The 8300-nt window shown below is 39.2% G+C and overlaps 1 long non-coding RNA gene across 1 annotated transcript; it reads left to right on the top strand.

Annotated features, from left to right (window-relative positions):
* Positions 1 to 5195: 5195 nt before the first annotated feature.
* LOC309493977 lies at positions 5196 to 8300 on the top strand. The gene is made up of 3 exons (XR_014204155.1): positions 5196 to 5284; positions 7394 to 7708; positions 7997 to 8300. It is a non-coding gene; the product is annotated as an uncharacterized lncRNA (long non-coding RNA).

Here is an 8300-nt window from a genome sequence, read left to right as displayed (position 1 = left end):
ACTGACGCATCTCACTGCACCTGTCAATCAGATTGATACTGTGATCAGAAACCTCATGAACAGAAAACAGCATCATTACTGCAGTGATGAAAGAGAAAAGCTCTGACCTGAGATCAGGGAGAAAGTGAAGAAGATGAGGAGGATCTTCATTGTGAGTTGAGTTCAGTCTTCTTTATGCTGAATGTTCTCTGTGTGAATCTCTCTGTCTCTAAATCTGTCTGCTTTAGTTCCTTCCTCTTTCTTCAGCTCTTTATCAGTAATGATCAGTTTTACTGGCTCCTCCCACCATCAGCACTGACTGAATATTACATTAATCACACTGAAAGAGCGCCACCTAGTGGAGGTTACAGTGTCTGACACTGAGAGCTCATACAGGCTTCATCTTCTCTATAGAAGGACGAATGACACTGAACATAATTCATCTGCATTATTCAAATCTTCCTCTAGAGGGCGACAGTATATTTATGTAAGGTGTCTATAGGTGTCTATGTAAACTTACAAGGGTCAGTGCGACCGCAAACATTTATAGAGCGATTGTAAGAAAAATTATATTTCTTTTATTATTATGATTAATTTTTTTCTCATCTATGTTTTGGAAGACATGAAGTCTTTTTTTTAAACCAATTTACCACAGAATTCCTCAAGTACACCATTAGCTTGCATATAAAATATAATATTTGTATGAAAAAAATCTCTTTAATGATGATCTAAATTAAATATGAGTGGCTTCTGGATATTGATCTAGGTGTTAGAGGCTGTATGATTTAGTTATAGAAATAGTGTTGTGACCATATATATCCAGCAGAGGGACATAGAGATCCATATATATATATATATATAATTTTTTTTTTTTTTTTTTTTTCTGGATGTGACCGACTGCTTCTATCAAAACATTTATGATATACACTAAAACACTAAAACACACACACACACACACACGCACACACACACACAAAAACTTTAGAGAGGTTGTATTCACAAAATATTGTATTAAATCAACCAAATGTAAAAAGTGATTAACTTTAGAATAATACATTATTTTTAAAAATATGTAAATAAAACCAATAGCAATAAGCAGAACTGTGTGTTGTGTGTGTGTGTGTGTGTGTGTGTGTGTGTGTGTGTGTGTGTGTGTGTGTGTGTGTGTGTGTGCATCAATGCATGTGTGTTTTTGTATGTTTGTTTAATTATAGAAACAACATATAGTTCAAAATATACCACAAAACATAATTCACACATCAGGAAATGTTGAGATACAAAGGCTGATCAACTCAGAGAACATCTTGAGTGAATTCATGTCTTTATTACATAGCGTTATCTTCCTCTCTCTCTGGGAAATCGAAAATGCATCTGATACTTTTGTTTTGACATTTATACTTTGAGGTTTTGACATCTCTATCAGCTGTGAGAAACAGACATGACCTGCAGGATAAATACAGTGTGCCTATAAAAATAATATCATACGTTTACATTTTTCTAAATACAACTGTTGTCATATGAACTTCCATAAGTTGTGTAACTTGTTTTGCTCTAAGAAGTCTTCAGATGTCTTCAGATCTGAACATCTCATTCAGAGGATCATCAGCTGAAGTCTGAGTCTGATTGATGCTTCTGTCACTTTAACAGGCAGTTCTGGATTCAGCACCACGGACAGCAGCTGTCAATCAGTAACACACGATAATGAACCTCATTGTTTCTCACACGTCAAGCAAACTTGCTGAAAATAAAAAAGCCTAAATTAAATCTGTTCATCATATAAAGTGATCGAGTCTCTTAATTTTTTTTTTACTAAACCACTCAATTCATATGGATTAGTTTTTATGATCTCTTTATTAACTTTAAGCATCAAAGTGTTAGTGGCAAATGTCAATGGAGAGACAGAAATCACTCAGATTTTAGTACAAATATTTTCATTTGTGTTCGGAAAATGAACGAAAGTCTTACCGGTTTGGAACGACATGAGGGTGAGTAATTACTGACAGAATTTCCTTTTTGGGTGAAATAACCCTTTTAAATACACAAACTGGACAAACATTGAAATGCTGAGACTTGTTTTCATCTACTTCCATTGCTTCATCTTTAACTTTGGTTTTTAAAACATCTACATGTACAATGAGTCCATATATATATATATCAAATATTCTGCTAGTGTTTCATTCCTCCAGATTGACTCTTTAATTTCAAAATCAGAGTCATTTATAATTCATCAAAACAGAACCAAAGAATAAGAAACAAGCACATACTCTATCAACTACATACAGTACCATAACCTGCACAAAGATCGTTTACTAAAACCAAGAAATTTAACAGCCACTAAAACATATTTACCACTAGATGGAGCCAGAATTTGAATAAGACATTTGTGCTTGTGTTTACACTCTCAGATGCTCTGATGCTCTCAAAGAATATTTTCAGACCATTTGTTGTCACTACTTAAATGTTACTAAGGAATCTCTGAAAGGTTGTAGTGTGGGTAATAAATCTATAAGTTTTCCATGCAGTATTAACATTTCTTTCAGAAAATATGCATAAAGTTGGATATAGGCCTAATGTTCGAGTCATTATATTTCACAAGTTTTATAGTAAAATGTTTAATATACTAATTACTGCTAGCAACTCGAGGCAATTAATGTGCCACTGCAGTCGAGGTCCTGTCCAGGAACCAGAAGCTGCGTACCCATGGCATACAACACCCCAGCTCGTGTTGGAGGCATCTGTTGAGACGACAGCATACCTGGACACTTGTTCTAGGGCCACTCCGGCCTGTAGAAAGGCAAGGTCGGATCACGGGCTGAAAGCTCGGTGACAAACCGGTGTGATTGCCACCCAGTTTGTGCCACGGTGCCATGCCCATCTCGGGACTGGGCCATGTAGCCAGTGCTGAAGCGGCCTCCACTCCCCCGGGAGCTTAAGCTGTTGTGAGAGTGTGTCGGCTGCACGATTGAGCTCGCCAGCCAGCCAGTGCTGAAGTGGTCTCACATGAAGCAATCTGAGTGGCGTGACCGCAGCTGCGGATGCCATATGCCCCAGGAGCCTCTGAAAGAATATCAGTGGAACCACTGTCCTGCCCCTGAACAAATTCAAGCAGTTCAGCACTGACTGGGTGCTCTCGCTCGTGAGACGCGCTGTCATGTTGACCAAGTCCAAGTCCATACTGAGAAAAGAGATTCTCTGCACAGGGAAGAGTTTGCTCTTTTCCAGTTTCAAGACCTGAAGCCCCAGCTGGCTGAGGTGCTCAAGCACCAGATCCCTGTGCTCGCACAACTGATCTCGCAAGTAGGCCTGAATGAGCCAGTCATCGAGATAGTTGAGGATGCGAATACCCACCTCACAATCTCTGCACGCAGGACAGGATCATCCACTGAGGTAAACCCGGGCAAACTGAATCACATAGCCGAGTCTGTTCGTCCAAATGAGCCTGGCCTGGGAGATGGTGAAGTCAAGAGAGCGATCTTTGTCAGCCAACAATGATCTCTTTCAGCCAGAGATGGCGCTCCTGGACCACTAACATGGACATCGACTGCCCAAGGGACTACGCAGTGACTTTTGCCACCTAAAGGACGAGGTCCATCGCTGTGCGCAGCTCCTGCATCAACCCTGGGTCAAGTCAAGTCAGATTTATAGAGCACAAGTTTAACACAACCGTAGTTGATCCAAAGTGCTTTACAATACAATCAAATAAATCAATAAAAACAGAAATGGAGATAAAAATCAAGTATCAAAATCATTCAAGGAATATACATACATAACATATAACACCAACTAATTTAAAATACATACACAACATCACTCGAACGCAAGACAGTAAAAATAGGTATTTGAACTGGATTTAAAAGCATCCAGTGATGGAGAGGCCCTGATGTTTAAGGGTAAACTGTTCCAGAGCTTTGGTGCGACTACAGAGAAAGCTCGATCACCTTTTGATTTAAAACGAGAACGAGGGACAGATTAAAGAAACTGATCACAAGATCTTTGTGACCTAGAGGCTGTGTATGGCCTAATAAGGAATCACAATTACAAGGTCTTTGCTAGAAAGTGTTTCACTTTTGCTATGGATCAGAGTTGAAAAAAGCTACTCTTTACAACTGCATTTACATGCTTGCCAAATTGGAGAAGAGGATCAAAATATACTCCAAGATTTTTTTCACGATTGTGTAGTTACTTAACTGTGTTTTAAGAGTTGTTGGTAGCAGCAGGACCCAGTAGAAGCACTTCGGATTTATTTGCATTCAGTTGCAGTGAGTTATTTGTTATCCAGGTCTGGACTTCATCAAGGCATGTGAAGAGATTATCTAATGAAAAGTCATTTCATGGTTTGATTGTGTGGCACGATGGTGAGGCGGAGAGCAAGATGATAGCTAAGATAAGCAAAAACTCACATGAAGATACTCAAAGTCTTAACTGTAGCCAACGACGCCACCTAGGGACTTTCACCCCAGGATATACTAGTACTCAGAAAATCTAAACCCCAGGTTCGTTCTTTCCAGAGAGGACTAAGACAGCTCTGCCAATTAAAACAATTTTTATTTCATTAAAATATAATGCACATGACAGTCACTAATAAGTACTTTCAATACATTTACCTTTTACATTATCGACACATACAAGAAAAAGGTAATTCAAATAAAGAAAAGAAAATACAGATTTAAACACTACGGGCAGCATTTGGGTCGTCAAAAGACACTAACAGGGAAAGAGAATCCTGCCCCACCTCAAACAGTAATCACTCACTACAACCAACCACACACACTGGTGTTGCACACTAGAAAGGGAATGATAGGTAGGGGTGGTAGTGGCGCAATGGATAAGACACATGCCTTTGGTGTGAGAGACCCGGGTTCGAATCCACTGTGAGACACCAATGTGTCCCTGAGCAAGACACTTAACCCCTAGTTGCTCCAGAGGCGTGCGACCTCTGACATATATATAGCAATTGTAAGTCGCTTTGGATAGAAGCGTCAGCTAAATGAATAAATGTAAATGTAGTGTTTTAAAAAATAGGGTGGTGGTGGCGCAATGGATAAGACACATGCCTTTGGTGTGAGAGACCCGGGTTCGAATCCACTGTGAGACACCAATGTGTCCCTGAGCAAGACACTTAACCCCTAGTTGCTCCAGAGGCGTGCGACCTCTGACATAGCAATTGTAAGTCGCTTTGTATAAAAGCGTCAGCTAAATGAATAAATGTAAAATGTAAATGTAATGATAAACTCACACTCAAGTGTTAAACACTACACCCCAAAAAGAGAGGCGGGCAAAGTACCCTTTTTACCATTGGCCAGAGGTGTGGACTCGAGTCATGTGACTTGGACTCGAGTCAGACTCGAGTCATGAATTTGATGACTTCAGACTCGACTCGACAAAATGTACAAAGACTTGCAACTCGACTTGGACTTTAACATCAATGACTCGTGACTTCACTTGGACTTGCGCCTTTTGACTCGAGAAGACTTGCTACTTCCCACGAAAACTGGGGGAAAAAATGTCCACACGGCCGCGCCGCTCTCAGTTTATCTGCATCTGTGAAAAAAAAGTGCACCAGCTGTATGAATGCAGCGAGCGCGCGCGCTGCCTGCAGGACATCCAATCACTGTAGTCCCACGTTGTTTTGATTCGACAGCATCTAACGCCCGTTTCACACAAACTCCGTTTGCAGTGCGTATGCGCCAGCGGTGCGTATTTTTTTCTTTTCCGTACCCATGTTAACAGGTTAGAGCTTTCACACTGCACACGGTTGCAGTCCGTCGATCCGTTCCAGGTGCGGTGCGTATACAGCAGTGCCGCGATCGTTTCCGCACCGAGTCTATTTCTGCTGTGCTGCACATGTGCTGCACGCGCTGAATTAAAGTGACAGCGCATGTTTCGTGGTCAAAATGAACACAGATTGACCTAAAAATTTTGTAATTTCACCATAAACGCGATTAATTAAATAAAATGTAGTAATCTCACCATAAATGTATTTAATTAAATACTATTTTCACTTTAAGACCAGGGTAAAGCAAGGAAAACTACAATTTACCTCAACAAGGCGACATAATGAACGACACTCGTCTCATTCGTGGAGGTGGAAAAACATGTTCCTTGTGACATGCGAGATTTATTGTATTAATTTAAATATAACATAAAAGACATGAGAGTCGGCTGTTTTTTTATACAAGTAGCCACATGGTTAAATATTTGACCACTTGCTTTAGGAACTTAATATAAGTAGAAGTAATGCATTGAATAATAGGCCTACGTTGTTTAAATTGTGTTTAAACGTGCATACGTCTATTAAAGAGTGTATTTGTGTACAAAGAGAATCGCAATGCTGAGACGTTAAGACCGGGGTAGCCTAAATCAAGGGAAAATACATATTTCAACAAGGAAACATAACACTCGTCTCATTCGTGGAGGTGGAAAAACAAGTTATTTGTGACATGCGAGATTTATTGTATAAAGATTTAAATTATGCAAAAGAAAGAGTATGAGTCTGCTGTTTTTGTCAATTTTAAGTTTTAATTTAAAATGTAGGCTATGCGATTTTAATATAAGTACATGGTTAAATATTTTACCACTTGCTTGAGCAACTTAATATATAATTATATAAGAGTAATGCATTAAATCATACGTTGTTTAAATTGTATTTAAACGTGAATACGTCTATTAAAGAGTGTATACGTGTGTACAAAGAGAATCGCAATGCTGACAATTTTTTTTTTAAATAAAAGATGCTAATAACTTCTGGATTTGAAATACAAATAGTGAGTATGTATTTGTGGTACAGCCGCGGATCACGCACTGCAAAGTACGCAGCATATGTGAAAGCACTATTGCGTGTGCTGGTCTTGCACCGTATATGCACTGCAACACGCATTCCAATTATATTATCAGGTTGGTCCAGTTTTTCAGAAGTGATAATTTTGAGGAGTGAGGATTTTATTGATGACATGTTTAAAAAGGTTTAGGCTAAAACGACCCATGTCTATTTGAAAGTTAAACTGTTTTGCAATATGAGGTTAATACAATACAGGACTGAAGCTGCATGCTGTGCATTGTTCTAGTGCAATATGCTGTTGAAATACAAGCATTTTTTGTGAAAATTAAATTTTCTGTTTTTTACTGTATTTGATTAATGTCATTGTATAAAAAGAGGTTTAAATAAATACAAATCTTACAGACGTACATGATTTGTATAAATTTTATTTCTATGGTAAGAGGACTTGAAATGACTCGAAACTAAAATGGTAGGACTTTGGACTCGACTTGAGACTTGTTGGCTTTGACTTTTGACTCGACTCGGGACTTGCCTCATCTTTGACTCGACTTGACTCGGGACTCGAGGGCAAAGACTTGAGACTTACTTGTGACTTGCATAACAATGACTTGGTCCCACCTCTGCCATTGGCCACAGGAGACCCGAGCGCTTACATTAATTACAAATAACAGAAAAAAAAAGAAAACTTTACAAGTCAACAGTTGCTTGTTCTTCAGTAAACTTCCTCAATGGGAAGCACTTCATCTACAAAATACAAATTATATAAGCAAAGAAAGAAAATCAAATCACACAGATTATAACAATTACTAATAAAAGAAAATACCACAAAACAAGAACATTAAAAACAACGTTCAAAATAGAAACAAAACAGCAGCGTAATCCGGGGCAGTGCGTCTTGTCATTAAAGATAAGCTTACACCGCTCAGAGCTGGAAGCAAGCCTGTTACGCACGTCCCTCCGACCTGCACGCACGCACGCACGCACGCACGCACGCAGGTGAAATTTATTTTTTTAGAAACATGAAACGGTCCACCAGAAAAGAGATCATACTCACTGCGTTCACAATGATTCTAACACGACTGTACAGGTTCTCGCTGCACTCAAATTGTGTAGTGACTGCAGGACACAGGCTTTAAATTATACACTAATATTATAAAATCACATTCCATGTTCCACTCATTCACATACCTGATCAAGCAATGAGCAGACTAAATACCCCGAACCACACGACTCCACTAGGAACAGGCAACCAGAATGCAAAGAGTAACACATCCCCAGCCATTTGAATGCTGCATTTTTATTTAGAGCGCAATCATGGTAATTAGTCACCAGACGGTTACCTGACACCACTAAATCTACTGGGCAGATAATTCAGTTCTCCACCAGGGGGAGAAACGAAGGGAAATAACCAATCTGCTACAATTGGAAGATATAGTTGGAGGTCTTCAGCGTAACAGTGATAATTTATGTTATATTTCTGGAATATTGAGCCTAAAGGTAGCATGTAGAGGGAAAACAAAAGAGGGCCAATAATGGATCCCTG

The sequence above is a fragment of the Leuciscus leuciscus genome, assembly GCF_965113295.1.
Source record: "Leuciscus leuciscus genome assembly, chromosome: 3".
Taxonomy (NCBI): domain Eukaryota; kingdom Metazoa; phylum Chordata; class Actinopteri; order Cypriniformes; family Leuciscidae; genus Leuciscus; species Leuciscus leuciscus.
This window is presented reverse-complemented; position numbering and strand designations above follow the sequence as displayed.